Source organism: Oratosquilla oratoria, chromosome 25 (genome assembly GCF_046742065.1).
Source record: "Oratosquilla oratoria isolate Oo_2021 chromosome 25, ASM4674206v1, whole genome shotgun sequence".
NCBI lineage: Eukaryota > Metazoa > Arthropoda > Malacostraca > Stomatopoda > Squillidae > Oratosquilla > Oratosquilla oratoria.
In genome coordinates this window covers 52,947,868-52,965,910 of record NC_134801.1, presented here as the reverse complement: position 1 = coordinate 52,965,910, position 18,043 = coordinate 52,947,868, and the positions used below count along the sequence as shown (strand labels likewise).

At 46.7% G+C, this 18,043-nt stretch overlaps 1 protein-coding gene across 2 annotated transcripts in view; it reads right to left on the bottom strand.

The window, feature by feature from the left end:
• LOC143038961 (uncharacterized) overlaps positions 1–18,043 on the bottom strand; it is a 216,601-nt gene that overhangs the window by 127,635 nt on the left and 70,923 nt on the right. Inside the window, exon 1 of one of the 2 annotated variants that reach the window (XM_076208794.1) lies at positions 7,530–7,568. The exons of the other annotated variant lie outside the window; for it this stretch is intronic. The gene's annotated coding sequence lies outside the window, so the exon portion shown is untranslated. Of the gene's footprint in view, positions 1–7,529; positions 7,569–18,043 lie in introns of those variants that run through there. 2 annotated transcript variants of the gene reach the window in all.

Below are 18,043 nucleotides of genomic sequence, written 5' to 3'. Positions count from 1 at the left end.
CCCAAAGACAGAAAAACTAATAAATTGCAGATGACGGAACACAATGCAGTCGATTACCACTAATCTGGTCTTCCAAGCTGATGAGTGAGTGAGCGCATTTTCACCCGTCTAGAAATTTGTGGTTTTATATTCGTTATACTTTCTAGGATTTTTTTTCCTCTCTCTCTGTTTAGCACGGCTGAGCCCTTCTTCCGCGGGCCCATCTCTCCGAGAACCGGAAGCGCTTGTTAACAATCTTGCGGAGACTTGGTGGGAACGGCGGCGGCGCCGCGGCGCGGAGTCCATCACTCCCCGGCTCACTGATTCACCAAATTAGGGAACGCTGAGAGCAATCGACGACGGTCCAGTGATTAAACCCGGTGTGTCGATTTCATCTCGTCTCTCCTTGTTCAAGAGGACAAAACGAGTTCTACGTCGGCAGGGAGGCGGGGATGGGGTGGGGGGTGGTAGTGCGGCCAACTCGATTAATAGAAATCGCCAGGGTCGGGGGGGGGGGGAACCAAACGATTTAATGTAAACAGATGAGACTGTCACTATCTACGGAGGACCTTGATTAATATGGCCGATATGAACTATATACAACACACACACACACACACACACACATATATATATATATATATATATATATATTTTTTTTTTTTTTTTTTTGGGGGGGGGGTAGTATCACCACACCTCACCTCATCAGGGTTAGACTCTTTTCGAAGGAGTCCAAAGCGGCTGACTCCTCGGATGCCATCGATGCAACAGTGGTTCTCGACTTTCTTTTCGGTTGCACTTCTTTGTTCATGATTGTCTTGCATACTCCACGATGAATTTTCCCCAAATAATAATTTTAATTTTTTTTTTTTTTACAACGACCTGATACAGTTATTAATCTATTAAAAAAACACCTCACTGAGAAGAGTTAGTATTAGAAAAATAATAATGATAATAAAAAATAAATGAATAAAAATTGATTGAATGTTTATGAAACGAAAGGTGGTGGCGCACGTACACTCCAGAAGTCCACCACATAACCCTCTCTGTCTCTATCTCTTTCTCTCTCTCTCTATCTCTCTTAAAAAATCTCATGAAATGCCTCTTTTGGGTGTGTCCCGCAGGACGTTCATCAGAGAGCGAGCGCCATGACCCAAGGCCAACAATGTCCGAGGGTCAGAATCAAACCCGCGACCCATCTCAGCAGAGGCTCCCACGACCCCACTTAGGCAGCAGGGACTTTCCCTCCACTTGTTATTCGCCCTTTGCCAGGCGACAGGGTGCCGCGGAGGCGAATGAAGTCGCCAGACTCCAAAAGGGGAGAAATAACACTCGAACCGAAGTCGTACATTGAGATGTGCTGCTATAAGCCCTTTTTTTTAATCAGGAGGGAGTGAGTGCCACGGAGACGAAGTACAGTCGGCAGCATGACGGGTCCCAAGAGGTTTTCGAAGCAGCAAATTTCCAAATACAATAGAACAATTCGGGCTGGAACCATACGTCCGCACGAACTCCGCACACACACGTGCGTGCGTGCGTGTGTGTGTGTGTGTGTGTGTGTGTGTGTGTGTGTGTGTGTGTGTGTGTGTGTGTGTGTGTGTGTGTGTGTGTGTGTGTGTGTGTGTGTGTGTGTGCATATATTTTTATATATCGCCGATACACCAAGAGCCATAAAATTATATGCTGTATATGTCATTCACAATTGATGCTATCTATATTACACAAACATACACATACACGCGCGCATAGGCACAGACATATGTAGGCACGCCCACACACAAACACAGAGGCCTACGGCCTGCAGCACAATTGTGCTCGAAGAGGGCACTTTCACTTCTTCAAGTGGTGGCGCGCAAAAATGAAAGGAAATCAAGACAGACAGACAGACATCGGAGCACCTTTCGATCTTGGGCACGGTGGAGAACGTTGATATATAATCATCGAGCAGTTGATGGAGGAAGAGTAGGAGGAGGAGAAGGAGGGGGAGGAGGAGGAGTATCAACGGGAAGTGTTGCTGCTGCAGCGTGTGATTTGGCCCCTTGGATTGCTCTTCTTCTGGATGAGTTTCTTCCCACGAGCGGCACGGCGCCTTCTTGGCAGGGAGGGAGAGGGGAAAGGGGGGGGGGGAGCATCACGGCGAAAAGTCAGGTACTCGCGCGCACTCGCCTCCTGAAGACTAGCTGGCTGCTGGTTTCTACCACGTACGTACGTACGTACGTGTGTGTGTGTGTGTGTGTGTGTGTGTGTGTGTGTGTGTGTGTGTGTGTGTGTGTGTGTGTGTGTGTGTGTGTGTGTGTGTGTGTGCGTGCGTGTATTATGTGTGCCTGACCGCTTGTACTTTAATACTCGCGTACTAATCCCGTCTCACTGTCCCGGGGCTTCTCACCCTCTAAGTCGGACTTCCTTCTATTGCAGCTCGACCACCGTGACCCCTTTTGTTCTCGAAAGACGAGAAGCTTCCATAGCAACTTCTAACCGTCGAAGGTAAAGACTAGCTGTTTCGCATTAGCACCTCTATTCCTATAATCCGAAGAGATAGATAGACAGAGAGACAGAGTGTATGTGTGTATGTGTATGTGTGTGATTCACCATGGTCTTGGATCACGTATTGGACTCATGATCGACAGCTATTTCCCTTCCGGAAGAGAGCTTAGAGCTTATATATGACCGATCTATGGGTAATGCTGTGACCTTACATACGCACACACATCCAACTCCACGCCCACGAGAGTTAGAGTAACGACCCGCAGCGCAGCGATACTGAAATTATTTCAGCCCTAGGAGGGATTCTAACCCGGACCGCCGTAGTGGCGGGCGAAAACTCTACCATCCTTGTGTTTGTGTGCGTTCGTGCGTGGGAGTGTACCTTACTTGATCGTACTTCTTTTCGCACTATAGCAACACGAGATTGTCCATTAAAAGGACAGGAGCGCTGATAATAAACCACAGTCCTTAACAGCAACCTCTCCCCTCCTTTACTCCCTACCTTCCTCTTCTTCCCCTACCTAACCCTCCCTCCCTCCCTATCCGCCCCCTCGTCACCCTCCGTCCTTCCCCAGGCACTTCCTCTATCCGTCCCCCCCCCCTACAGGAGACTTCGTCCCCGATCGCCACCAGAGCGTGTAAATCGAGTCCATCCACGACGTCTGTCAGTCTGTCAGTCAGCCCGTAGACGCTTCCTCCGCCTCCTCGAGGGGAAGGGAGGGAGGGAGAAAGTCGACCCCGGGACCCATAGGGAAACAAATCAAATTACCCGAGACGATCGTTCCGCTTCTTGTTGTGGAAGACCGCCGAACCGACTCCAGGTCCCCCTCTACAGAGGAATTGGTCTTCCAAGGAGCGCGTCGTTTCCTCGGGCAAACCGTAAAACATCAATAGTGACGGAAAAGACAACGACGATGGCGGCGGCGGCGGCGGCGGCGGCGGCCCCTCCTCCTCCTCCTCCTCCTTGGCACCAACACTTGACTTAGAATTTCTGTTCTCGATTATTCATTTCCGGAACGGCCCTATTGCGGGGACTTCAACCTATCTTCATCGATTTTACTTCGTTTCACTTCTTATTCTATTCTATTCTAATGTATTTGCTTACTCATTTATCAATTCATGCTTGCTTATCTATTTATTAATCTATCTATATATTCATTTACTATTAATTTCTTTATTCATTCACTCATTTTTTATTCATTCATCTAACATTTATTTATTCATTACTATCATTATTATCATCATTCGATTAGAAAAAAAATATGACCGGTAGAGGATCAAAACCAATTCTAAGGGATTTGGATCGCCTGTGAATCCAATCCCTCGCTGGACCGCCTTTGGGGGCTCCTCCTCCTCCTCCGTCCAGTGTTCGAACACCTCTTGAAGACGATGACGTACCTCTTGAACGGGGACAATAAATTGACTCGCGGCGTATTAGAACGACGTCAGTGCACATGTCGTTGTCGAGTATTTTACCTATTTCTATAGTCAGTGATTTCCGAATGATCAAACAGATTTTTTTTAAAACCAAATTGGATTAATGAAACGGCAACGAAAAATACCTTGGAACGGGGGTCGACTGTCGGTAATGGCATTTGACAGAATTTGTTCCGGCTAAAGGTACGTTTTGCTCGGTGCCATTATCGCCCAACGATGATCGTTCATGCCTGATCTTCAAACGACTGTCTAAAGCACTCATCATTCTTTGTTTTGAAATGATGGGGCTGCTCTTTGGCTCCCAGCTGCAAAGTACGAGGCTGATCATCATTTTAAATGAGCTTAGCAGCGCCTTTACCCAAATATGAGGATACCATGAGGTGGTAGGATGCGCGTCACCCACCCTTGGCTGTGGTGGTAGGAGGCGAATAAATAATTGCACCGGGCAAAACGTACCTTAAGGACTGACAACTTCAGCCAACCCCCAACCTTAAACCCAAACCAATCCCCAACGCCAACCCCAATCTCAACCCAACCCAACCCCAACTATCCCGATCCCCAACCCAATCCCTATCCCCAACCCAACTCCAACCCCACCCAGCCCCAACCCAATCCCATTCCAAATCCCTAACCCCAACCCAACTCAACCTAACCCAACTCCAACACCACCCAGCCCCAACCCCTAAACCCCAACCCAATCCAATTCCAAATCCCTAACGCCAACCCAACCCAACTCCAACACCACCCAGCCCCAACCCCTAACCCCAACCCAATCCAATTCCAAATCCCTAACCCTAACCCCAACCCAACACCAACCACTGGCCACAAACCCAACCCCAACGCAAGAGCCCACCTTCAGCTTCCTTCACAGCGAGTGAGAAGACCCATCACCTAACCTTGGCTTCCTCACCCCCGGATTGCCACGCGGACGAACGAACCGAAGAGCCTGGCGATAGGTTAGAACAGGGAAACCATAAACTGGACCAATGTGGTGCCACGGAAACGATATAAAAGTGTCTGGGGTAATATAAAGAGATTAGGGAAAATCGGGAGCGTGAGTCAGTCAGTACAGGAAGGGTTACAAAGTGCATCTTCATGGGGGTCGCTAATGCACACGACTTCCACGTAATAATAGACCCCGCGTGCCAGGGCTCCCATTGCCTTGACGCGTAACATCATACACGAGATTAGAAACACACTAAGGTCCTTAGAGAAACAACAGTTTCCTCGGTGGGCGGGGCGGGGCGGGGTGGGGGAGGTAACCCGAGCAAGCGTGACCGCCCAGAGCAGCTCCGCGGCCACCTTGCACGACGACAGCAAAGACTGTGTCGCCAACAGACCCTTTAACGTCAACAAGACGGACCCCCCCCCCCCTCTCCTTGGCTTGCTTGCTTCCTCTTCGTTGTTCCTCCCGTTCTAGTTGCTCTCCTCTTTTCTTTCGCCCTTTGGAAAGGAGTCCTACATCTGCTCTTCATTCTCCGTTCCATCTCCCCCACCCCTCCGTCCTCCTCCTTCTCTCCCTTCACTCCTCCCTCCCTCCCTCCCTTGCTTCCTTTCGCTCCATGCCGTCCTTTCTCCCTTCTTTCGTGCACTTCCTGTTTGTTGCCCATCGTTTCTCGTCTCGTTTTTGTATCTTCCGGCTCCACTTTCTCCCTTCCCTTCTTCTCTTTTCTCCTACCACTCTTCCTTCCTCTTCCTCCTCTTTCATCCTTCTTCTCTCTCCTCTTCCCCTTTGTCTTCTCTTCCCTTTCCTTCCACCTCTTCTTTCTCGTTTTCCATCCCCCTCTTCCTCTTTCTCCTTCTCTTTCACCCTTCCCTCTCCTCTCTTCCCTTTCCTACTACCTTTTCTTCCTTGTTCTAGGTCAGATGCGAAAAAATCATAATAATAGATAAATAAATGAATACATAAAACTATAATAATGCATAAAATACATAAATAAATGCATAGGTATAGTTAAATAATAAACAAACAGGTAAATAGTAAATAATGATAAATTGATATATAACTAATAATAAATGAGAATCAAACAAATAATAATAAACAAACACCATCCTCCCACTCTTCCTCCTCCTCCTCCTCCCGTCGCAAGGTGACACATGGTTGTCTGACCACTACAGCAAGTGATTGCTGGGCGCTGGAATAGCTCAGGTGTTTAGTAGCAGACCTACCTCTGTGTGCATGCATGCATCTATGTAAAGCATATATACAATTATTTATGTTCGTGTGTGTTTGTGCTTATGTGTGTTCGTGTTTGTGCATTTGTGTGTGCTTATGTTTGTGTGTGCTTATGTTTGTGTGTGTGTGTGTGTGTGTGTGTGTGTGTGTGTGTGTGTGTGTGTGTGTGTGTGTGTGTGTATGTGTGTGTGTGTGTGCTGTTGTTGAATCGAATCTTGAGACTTTCAAACTGTGCTACACACGGGCAGCTCTGCAACAAGTTCATCTCTCTCTCTCTCCCGTTCCCGTTTCTTTCAGGAAGCCTTGAACATAAGAACATAAGAATGAAGGAGGCTGCAAGAGACCATAAGGCCTACACTAGGCAGTTCCATGTCCAAGACCACCTGCCATCCATAAAGTTGTTTAACTTTTTCTTAAAACAACCGATAGTTTCAGCGCTCACTACACGGTTACAAAGCCTATTCCAATCGTTGATAACATTGCACCCAGGCTCTTATTTTCTACTTGTGCTTCGTCACCAATAATTCATCAGCGCTTCTATCCCAAGATAAACTATTGCTCAGAAGAAGTGGAGTTCTGGAGGAGTTAACGAAGGCCTACAGCTGGGAGGGGAAATAGAAGTTAAGGAGTTTGTGAAGTTTCATCTCGCCCACTATTTTCATGAAACATGTATTTAGGTTATGTAGGTTAGGTTAAGTTAGGTAGGTTAGGTTACTTAGGTGAGGTAGGTTAAGGCTTTTAGTATAGGCTGGTTAGGTTAGGTAGGTTACATATTTTAGGTTAGGTTAGGTTTGGATAGGTAAGTTATGTCAGGTTTGGTTAGTTACTTTTTTTTTTTTTTTTTTTTTGGCGAGACGAAAATTCACAAATTGAGAAGTTGAAACTAAATAGAAATGTCAAAATTCTTTGGCCGAAAAGAATTGCCGGGCGACAAATACAATAAACAAACATAACATCGTAAAATGCTGTGAAAGACTTAGAATTTGGAGCGTGCATGAATATGGCCAACTCCAATTTTCAGGTTTATATTAATTTCGTTTCGGTAAATAATCCAGATAAACAGTTACTACGTGTCTTGCAAAAGTAGAATGATATCGAGGATAAGTTTCCAAGAACAAACAGATATCGGAGCAACTTTCGGTCTTAGGTACGCCGGAGAACGTTGATAATTAATCATCGAGCAGTTGATGGAGGAGGAGGACGAGGAGGAGGAGGAAGGGATGTGGATCAACAGGAAGTTGTTTTAGGTCTACTAGTGTAGTACACAGTCAAAGGAAAAGTGGATTTCCCAATATCTAGAGTATATCCTAAACATAAGGGATCACTTTGCATATCGCCCCCACTATCCAGCCCCCTAATCTCTCTTAACCGCCCCCCCCTTAACCTCCACCTCACACTCTCTAATCCCCCCGGATGACGCAGAAGGAAATAACTCGGGTTTAGCGCGTTGGACCTTGGCTCAACTTCGTCGCTGTTCCTCTTAGCGTGAAAGACGTGGGTCTTGTTTTACGTCGCTGGATCCGACGGGGTTTCGAGAACCCTCTGGCTGACGCCCTCCCGGCCGGTTCTTCGGTGGTGGCGAAGTCAGCGGCCGTGGGTGACTTCGGGATGGGGTCGGGGTGGGTGGTTTTTATGTGACAAGACAGGTGTGCTCCCCGAGTGGCACCTGCGCACACACCGAGCCAATCGCTACCACTGAAGAAGCTCGCGGCGCCATTGTTGGAAGGCCCGCGCGAGTTTCCTTTTCTCAACCACTTACGTCCAATGAATCCAATCCTGAGGAACTTCCACCAGGAGGCGCTTGGCTGCGGCCGACTGTGGGAAAAAGGCCTAACGACTTCACGGATCCATCCATTATCAAGAATCTTTAATCCATCTGAAAAAGTTTTCCTTTTTGTATATCTAAGACCATTTACTTAGTTTTCAACATCTCCAAGGATTTTGCTTTGGCTAAAGCAAGGCGACCTTTTTCAGCTCGAGGAAACCTGAGGCCTAAAGGAGGTTAAACTGTTTCTGTACAAAGAAGAGAAACCAACGTACCCCACCCCCGCCAACCCTCAAGTAGTTGACCTCTGACTTGCATATGGTCCGAGCGTCATCCAGGGTGTCATTTCGAGCCATCAAGTGGGGGCCATTAAGTCATCGAACCAAGTCTGCGCGTCATAGCTCAGTTTACATAACTTTCCCCCCTTTGCAAAGCTCAGCACACTTTCTCGATCTATGATACCTACATTTTTTCTTTCATAAACTTTACTCGTTTTCTTGCACGAGGTTCAATATAGGGCTTACACGGTTTCTCGTTTTTTTTTTGTTGCGAGTTTTACACATTTTTCTCAGTTTATAAGCCTGAAGTAATCTCTCAGTTTATACAGTAAGCTTTATGCAAATTCTAATATAAGCTCTGCATACGTTTTTGCTTTATAAACTGTGCACATTTTCTCTATACGTTTTATACGCTGTTTTGGCTTGCAAACCTTGCACATTTTCTTGCTTTTAAGATTTAAACGTTTACTCCCTTGTATACTTCATGCAAATCGTCGCTTTACTCGTACATACATTCTTATTCGAGCCTTACACTTGCTATGGTTTGCATACTTCCTCAAGCGACATCTCCTCGTCAGTGATAGGGTTACATATATACATACATACATACATACGTATACACCACGCAGAACCAATTCCTCGACATTAAACAATCTAAAGAAAACGAGAATCTACACGCACAACGTGAGAATTCTCGCAAAAGACCACAAACTGGAGTTTGTTGGAAAAACTGAAGAACGTCAGCGGGGATATCGTGGGACTAAGTGAGATCGGAAGGGAGGAGGAGGAAAAGTGCGTGCATCTTCAAGACAGTCACCACTCATTCTACTATAGAGGAAAAAAGAAGATATCAGTCTCTGAGATAGGATTGATTAATAGAGATTGCTGGCTATGCAGTGAAATTTATCAGTATATCAGTTAGTGTAGCTTAGACTGTGATTAGATCAAGTAAAATATAGACCGTAAAAATGATCCAGTTTCATGCAGCAACTTCACAGGGAAATTGAGTTCTTCTGTGGTGACGTAATTATGGTAAATTGGACAAGAAAAAAATTAAATACACGTTGGTTGTCGGTGACTTCAATGCTAACGTGGGTAAGAACCTGGCAGGTGAATTATGCGTTGGGAAGTTTTAGAAAGGTGAAAGAAACGACGAAAATCAGATGATAATTCATTTTGCAAAGAACTCTAACACGTGAGTAATAAACACTTTCTTCCAAAGACGTGTAGGTCGTAAATGTTCTTAGAGGGAGAAATGAAAATGGAACAACAAAGGACGAAATAGACTTTGTGTTAGGTGAGAGGAAAAGCATTAGTAATATTAGCGTGTTAAATAATTTAGATATAGGTAGTGACGATAGAATGGTAGATTGCACAGCTAAATTAGATTGCAGGACTACTGGTGGATTTTGGCGTAGTATGTGAGAGAAGAAAGATGAAAGAAAAAGTGGGCAAAAGTAAGGTACGAGGCTCATTACAAGACTTGCAATGAGTCGAGAGTTGAAAATGCGAGAGGCTGCAAGAAGTAGAAAGCTTCGGTTATTTTGGGTCGTATGTGACAGGGAATGGAGGGCGGAGGTGAATTCTTGAGCACGGCTAAGCAAGTCAATGTCAAGGGGAAATGAAAAGTGTCACGAGAAATCCTTATGGAGTTGAGCGCAAAGAGGCGATTTTGCCCACGACCATGCATGGCGCAGAAAGGAAGAGTCTAAACGTGTTGTAAGTGGTGGTGGTGGTGGTGGTGGTGGTGGGGGGGGATGACAAGGATGAATACAGTGGGAAATGTAGAGGCCGATGATAGAAAAAGAGGTGGCAGATAAGGGTTATTTAAGAATATTAAGATTGTTTAGTCATGCGGAAAATGAGAAAAGAAAGACTTAAAAGAAAAGAGAATGTGGAAGGTGGAGGTGGGTGGAGGAATCTTAAGGGGGAATACCACTAATGCGGTAGATGGACTGGGTGAAAGGAGCCTTGGGTTCAAGGGGGAAAGTCTGTCGAGCAGGGAAGGGAGAGGAGAGGAACTACACGTGAGTGAATTGTGGTTGTCAATGGATGAGCAATTAATGCTGCCCGAAAGGAATTTCTTCTCGTCGTCTGATCTGTTCATTCTCAAGTGGATGAGTGGGGGGGGGGGTTGCCAAGTAAGGAAGTGACGAGGGTAAACTAGCTTAGGCCGCCTGGCCCCGCTGCGGAGGTGTTGTGCCTTCCTGCATTGCCTCCGACCCGAGCGGTAGTCTGGGGACAAGGATAACCCTTCACCCACAGGGAGCTAAAGGTACGTTTTGCTCGGTGCGATTATCGCTCAACGATGATCGTTCATGGCTAAATGATGATCCTCCAGCGATTGTCTAGATTACTAATTCCTTCTTTTTGAATGATGGGGCTGTTTTGCTTCGAGCTGCAAAGTACGAGGCTGATAATCATTTTAACCGAACCTACATATAAGAACATAAGAACATAAGAAATAAAGGAGACTGCAAAAGACCATAAGGCCTACACTAGGCAGCTCCGTATCCATCACCACCTGTCATCCCCATCCATAAAGTTGTCTAATCGTTTTTTAAAACAACTGATAGTATCAGCGCTTACTACGTGGTTACTAAGTTTATTCCATTCATCGACCACCCTATTTGTAAACCAATTCTTGCCTATTTCCTTCTTAAATCTAAATTTGTCCAGTTTATACCCATTACTGCGAGTCCTGCCCTGTTGTTTTATTATGATGACCTTGTTTGCATCACCCTTGTTATAGCCTTTGATCCACTTGAACACTTCTATTAGATCACCCCGCACTCTGCGTCTTTCCAGAGAGTGTAAGTGTAGGTGCCTAAGCCTCTCTTCGTAAGGCAAATTTCCGAGTCCTTGTATCATTTTGGTCATTCTTCTCTGTACTGATTCTAGTGAATTTATGTCCATTCTGTAGGACGGAGACCAAAACTGTACCGCATATGTTTGTGTGTGTGTGTGTGTGTGTGTGTGTGTGTGTGTGTGTGTGTGTGTGTGTGTGTGTGTGTGTGTGTGTGTGTGTGTGTGTGTGTGTGCGTGTGTGTGTGCGTGTGTGTGTGCGTGTGTGTGTATCATATACATATGTGACATATGAGCAGTTGATTGCTATATGACAGCAGTTCAGCCATTCGCCGCGTGGGACCGTGTCGCGTCTTCCATGCTGCGTCTTGCATGCTGCTATGCTGCGCTCGGCCGACCAAGACAGAATCCCGGGGAAAATAGGAATAATAGAACCCTATTGTTACTCCAGGCAGTCGGTGCCCCCCCCCCACCCCGCCCCACTAAGCTTCCCGTGGCCCACATTTCGCAGAGTTTTACTTTAGCTTCTGTTCAGTCTGCCGTTGGGCGATTTTATTCAGCGGAACGAAACTCGTTTTCGCTAAACAAGAACTACATAAAAAAGCGTAAGAATGGAAGAGACTTTCAGAGACCCTACACTAAGCAATTCCAAGTCCCTTATGACCCTTCATCCCTATCCATAAGGCTATCTCATCTTCCTTTAAGAGAGCCAATGACATCAGCACTCACTGCATGGTTACTAACAAGTCTATTCCATTCGTTAACCTCTCTGTTATTAAAACAGTTCTTGCCCATTTCCTTATTAAACTTTAAGATTGACAGCAATCAGCCTATTCACTGAGCATTCATCAAGACTGACATGATAAATGGCTCTGTTTGGGGCCAAGGGATCTTTATCCAGACCAGGGAATTCAGTGTCCCAAAGCGAATGGATCAGACGATGATCTTTGTTTGATCACATTTTTTTTTTTTTTTTTTTTTGGCCGGGGTAGCTGTCGTCGTCAGCACTGGATTCCCTTCAATGAATAGAACCGTATGGCATTGGTCATCTCAAAAATGGAGAGAAATTAAAGGGAGTTGTTTGCTCCAAGATGTGAGGCTTGCACCACACTTGGGAGAAAAAAAAAAATTACTTATACTCGTCAAGACGCCCTGTGTTGCTTCAACAGAAAATGAGAGGGGGAAAGAAGAGAGAGGGACAGAGAAAGAGAAAGAGAAAGAGGGGGAAGGGGAGGGAGAGAGGGATGGGAGTGGGAAAGGGAGGCGAGGGGGAGAGCGAGAGAGATGGAGATGGAGAAGGAGAAGGAGAAAGAGAGCGAGAGGAAGAGGAAAAGGTAGAGAAAGAGAAAAGAGAAAAGAGAAAAGAAAAAAGAGAGAAAAGAGAAAAAGAAAAAAGAGAGAAAAGAGAGAGAAAAGAGAAAGAAAAGCAGAAAGAGAAAGCAAAGAAGAAAGAGAAAGAAAAGGAGAAAGAAAAGGAGAAAGAGAAAGATAAAGAGAAACAAAGGGAGAAAGAAAGAGAAAGAAAAGGAGAAAAAGAAAGAGGACGAATGAGAAGAAAAGGGAGGAGAGGGAGAAAGAGAGGAGAGAGGGGAAGGCGAGGAAGAGGGAGAGGGGAAGGCGAGGGAGAGGGGAAGGCGAGGGAGAGGGGAAGGCGAGGAAGAGGGAGAGGGGAAGGCGAGGAAGAGGGAGAGGGGGAAGGCGAGGGAGAGGGGGAAGGCGAGGAAGAGGGAGAGGGGGAAGGCGAGGAAGAGGGAGAGGGGAAGGCGAGGAAGAGGGAGAGGGGAAGGCGAGGAAGAGGGAGAGGGGAAGGCGAGGAAGAGGGAGAGGGGAAGGCGAGGAAGAGGGAGAGGGGAAGGCGAGGAAGAGGGAGAGGGGAAGGCGAGGGAGAGGGGAAGGCGAGGAAGAGGGAGAGGGGAAGGGACTGTGAGGGAGAGGAAAAGGGACAGGGGAAGAGGGACAGGGGAAGAGGGACAGGGGAAGAGGGACAGGGGAAGAGGGACAGGGGAAGAGGGACAGGGAAAGAGGGACAGGGAAAGAGGGACAGGGAAAGAGGGAGAGGGAAAGAGGGAGAGGGAAAGAGAGAGAGGGAAAGAGGGAGAGGGAAAGAGAGAAGGACAAAGATAGATAAGGACAGTGAGAGAGAGAAGGACAGAGATAGATAAGGACAGTGAGTGGGGGGAAATGAGATGGACATTAAATTAATTCATATTTCATATATATATATATATATATATATATATATATATATATATATATATATATATATATGGGAGAGAGAGAGAGAGAGAGAGAGAGAGAGAGAGAGAGAGAGAGAGAGAAAGGGAGAGAGGGAGGGAGGGAGAGAGAATGAAGAGTAGACAAGAGAGCCTGCTAGTGTTTTGCAATCCGACCCAAATATCGCTCATCCCGCAGTTCAAGTCCACTGACTGACTGACTGACTGACTGAGCAGCTCGTTAAAGCATTCAGGTAACCAAACAGGCGCGTAACTGTGCAATGCGTCTAGGAAGAATTCCCTCATTGAAATTAATAAATGAATAAAGAAGCATATAAGATTCCAGAAGCCACTGCAATCATGTGACATCCAAAGAACACTACCGACTCGGGAAAAAAAACAAAAACAAAAAAACGCGAAATCTTCTCCGATGTGAGCCAAGGGATCACGTCAGCGGCGTCCAGTCACGTGACCTCTACACAAATTAGATCTGGAAGATGATGGATCGACCCAGATCGCCATGGGAAACAGACAGTACACACACTGTCGGCACGAAACTGGATGATCCTCTATGAGTGTGGACGTACATGTGTACGTGTGTGTACGTATGTGTATGTGTACGTGTGTGTACGTATGTGTATGTGTACGTGTGTGTACGTATGTGTATGTGTACGTGTGTGTACGTATGTGTATGTGTACGTGTGTGTATGTGTATGTATGTGTGTGTACGTGTGTGTGTACGTGTGTGTGTGTACGTGTGTGTGTGTGTGTGTACGTGTGTGTGTGTGTGTGTGTGTGTGTGTGTGTGTGTGTGTGTGTGTGTGTGTGTGTGTGTGTGTGTGTGTGTGTGTGTGTGTGTGTGTGTGTGTGTGTGTGTGTGAGAGAGAGAGAGAGAGAGTGAGAGAGTGAGAGTGTGAGAGAAAGCGATAGAGGTAAAAATAGAGATAGATAGAGATAAACAGAGAAAAAGAAATAGGTAGATAGACAGACAGATAGAGAAAGAGACAGAAAGAGAGACAGAAAGAGAGACAGAAAGAGAAAGAGAGATATATGTGGGGCGGTTCCGACATCTCGGTCGAGATATCAGATTTTTTTTTCTCGGAACGTAAAGAAGAAGAAAAAAAACATCGGATGGTGGAGGAGGAGTACAATCAGGCAGTTGCACGCAGGTAATACGGGCTGTCTGTCACGCACGCACACGTGCACGCACATGTACGCACAAGACACACATGCACGCCATCTTCCCTCCCTCAGACTCCGCATCTCTCTCTCTCTCTCTCTGTCTCCCTCCCCCTCTCTCTTTCTCTCTCTCCCTCTCTGTTTCTTTCCCTCTCCGTCTCTTTCTTTCCCTCTCCTTCTCTCTTTCTCCCACTCCTCTCTTTCTCACCCTCCCTTTCTTCCCCTTTTCCCTATCTCTTTGTTTCCCTCTCCCTCTCTCTATTTCTCCCTCTGTCTCTCTCTTTTCCTTTCTGTTTCTCTCTCACCCCCCCTATCTCCCTTTCTTTCTCTCCTTCTCCGTCCCCCTCCCTCTCTCATTCACTCTCTCTCTGGAGGGGAATGACTTGAAACATCAGCGGCAGATCCCACTTCCCATCGTTTTAAGTGACATCTGTCGTCTGCCGCCGCGCGTTTTCATTCAGGTCCAGGGAACTTGATGTCACTGGATCAATGTTAGTCGTTCCTCAGTCGACAAAGGCCTCCTCTTTTTTTTTTTTTCTTTTTCTTTTTTTTGTTAAGGACGTTAATTATAAACCATTTGATAAAAAAGATACTGGTCTCATTTTGTTATCCTTCACTGGCGCGCATGCGTCTTGTTTTCCTTCTTTAACGAAAGAGGAAAGCTTTTATTGCCTTTCCCTTCACGTTTATTCATTTCTCTATTCATCAGCCTATTCATTCTTATACTCTTTGATGTATGCAGGAAGGAAAGTAATCTGTGAATTTTCATCCTGTCTGTCTCTCTCTCTCTCTCTCTCTCTCTCTCTGTGGGAGAAGTCCCTGACCCTCTCACTGGCAAGGTCAACTACACACTGAGGGAGGCCTTCCAGCAGTACCTTGATCCTCGGAAGAAAGCTCCACCTCGAGTCGAGGACGAGGACGAGAACGAAAACAAGATTGATTTATGAAATTTTTGGCTCGAAGGCCAAGCGCCGGAGCCGGTAGGCCATACAGCGCGAACGAAAACAAGAGTAAGGACGAGAACGAGAACGAGAACAAGGACGAGAACGAGAACAAGGACGAGAACGAGATCGAAGACGAGAACGAAGACGAGAACGAAGACGAGAACGAAGACGAGAACGAGAACGAAGACGAGAACGAGATCGAGATCGAGAACGAGATCGAGAACGACCGACACGCGCAGCTTGGGCGACAAAAAGAAGTAAGTGGAGGCTTCTAGGTCGTTCTCGGGCGAAACTCTAATCCGTCATTTCTTCATTCTTTCAATCCAACGAGGAGGAGCCCTACTTTCTCGCCAGCTCACCCCCCCCCACAACCCCGTCCCCCACATCATTCCCCGTCCACCCACCAATCCTTCATAGCCTGTGTGTGTGGAACCACAAGGTTCTAATCAGCTTGAGTCGTGACCACAGGAATGGCCCATCGGAGGGCCGCAGCCGGATTTGGTGATGAGGGGACCTCACCCGGTCCCCGAGTCGAGGAAAGCAAACGAAGAGATGTCATCATCATCAGCCACTCCGGAAGGTAAGGTGGTCGAGCGCAATTAATTAGGCTCGCATACACACCACGGCAAAGAGTGGCGATAAACACGATAACGAGGAGAAGGAAGGAAGAGGAGGAAGGAAGAGGAGGAGGAGGAAGGAAGAGGAGGAGCAAGGAAGGAAGAGGAGGAGGAGGAAGGAAGAGGAGGAGCAAGGAAGGAAGAGGAGGAGGAGGAAGGAAGAGGAGGAGGAGGAAGGAAGAGGAGGAGGAAGGAAGAGGAGGAGGAGGAAGGAAGAGGAGGAGGAGGAAGGAAGAGGAGGAGGAGGAAGGAAGAGGAGGAGGAGGAAGGAAGAGGAGGAGGAAGGAAGAGGAGGAGGAGGAAGGAAGAGGAGGAGGAGGAAGGAAGAGGAGGAGGAAGGAAGAGGAGGAGGAAGGAAGAGGAGGAGGAGGAAGGAAGAGGAGGAGGAGGAAGGAAGAGGAGGAGGAGGAAGGAAGAGGAGGAGGAAGGAAGAGGAGGAGGAAGGAAGAGGAGGAGGAGGAAGGAAGAGGAGGAGGAGGAAGGAAGAGGAGGAGGAAGGAAGAGGAGGAGGAGGAAGGAAGAGGAGGAGGAGGAAGGAAGAGGAGGAGGAAGGAAGAGGAGGAGGAAGGAAGAGGAGGAGGAAGGAAGAGGAGGAGGAAGGAAGAGGAGGAGGAAGGAAGAGGAGGAGGAAGGAAGAGGAGGAGGAAGGAAGAGGAGGAGGAAAGGAAGAGGAGGAGGAAAGGAAGAGGAGGAGGAAAGGAAGAGGAGGAGGAAAGGAAGAGGAGGAGGAAAGGAAGAGGAGGAGGAAAGGAAGAGGAGGAGGAAAGGAAGAGGAAGGAAGAGGAGGAAGGAAGAGGAGGAGGAGGAGGAAGGAAGAGGAGGAGGAAGGAAGAGGAGGAAGGAAGAGGAGGAGGAGGAAGAGGAGGAGGAGGAGGAGGAGGAGGAGGAGGAGGAGGAGGGAAAGAAACAGGAGGAGGAGGAGGAGGAGTAAGAGCAACAGGAGGAGGAGGAGTAAGAGCAACAGGAGGAGCAGGAACAGAAGGAGGAGGAGGCGACGGCGAGGGAGAAGGGGGAGAAGCGGGAGAAGCAGGAGGAGAAGCAGGAGGAGGAGGCGACGGCGAGGGAGAAGCAGGAGGAGGAGGCGACGGCGAGGGAGAAGCAGGAGGAGGAGGCGACGGCGAGGGAGAAGCAGGAGGAGGAGGCGACGGCGAGGGAGAAGCAGGAGGAGGAGGCGACGGCGAGGGAGAATCAGGAGGAGGAGGCGACGGCGAGGGAGAAGCAGGAGGAGGAGGAGGAGGAGGAGGAGGAGGAGGAGGAGGAGGCGGAGGAGTAGGAGGAGAAGAAAAAAAGTCTGCCTTCGCAAACCTGCTACAGAATCGATAAATCGACTTCAGTAAATTAACAGACAGACCATCAAGGAGGGACGCTCCGCTCACACACACACACACAGACACACAGACCCTGCTGCCAGCGTGTGAAGAATCTGCCGCACAACCCAAACAGCCCCGGCAAACAATCGTCGGCACTTCCCTGCTCGTCACGACTGGCGAGCACCACTTGATCCCCGCTGACGTCCCGTTACCGAGATGCTCAGCGTGATTAGGTCTCTCTAAATGCGGCATTTCCCAAACTTTTCCGACCTTTGCAGCCCCCACCCCTTAATAAACTAGTGTCTTATTATTAGAAGGATAAAAGAAAGCGTACGGATGCATCACTTCCCATCCACAATAACAATCATATAGTAACAATAACAATAATAATAGTAGTAGTAATAGTAGTAATAATAGTAGTGATAATAGTAGTAATAATAGTAGTGATAATAGTAGTGATAATAGTAGTAATAATAGTAGTAGTAATAATAGTAGTAGTAATAATAGTAGTAGTAATAGTAGTAGTAGTAATAATAAACAGTAATAGTAGTAATAATAGTAGTAATAGTAGTAATGTTATTTGTAATAGTAGTAGTAATAGTAGTAATAGTATTAGTAATAGAAGTAATAATAGTAGTAATAGTAATAGTAGTAATAGTAATAGTATAGCAATGATAATAGTAATAGTAATGGTAGTAGTAATAACAATAATAGTAGTAATAGCAATAATAGTGGTAATAGCAATAATAATAGCAATAATAATAGCAATAATAATAGCAATAATAATTACTAGCAATAATAACAATAGCAATAATAATAGCAATAATAATAGCAATAGTAATAGTAATAATAGTAA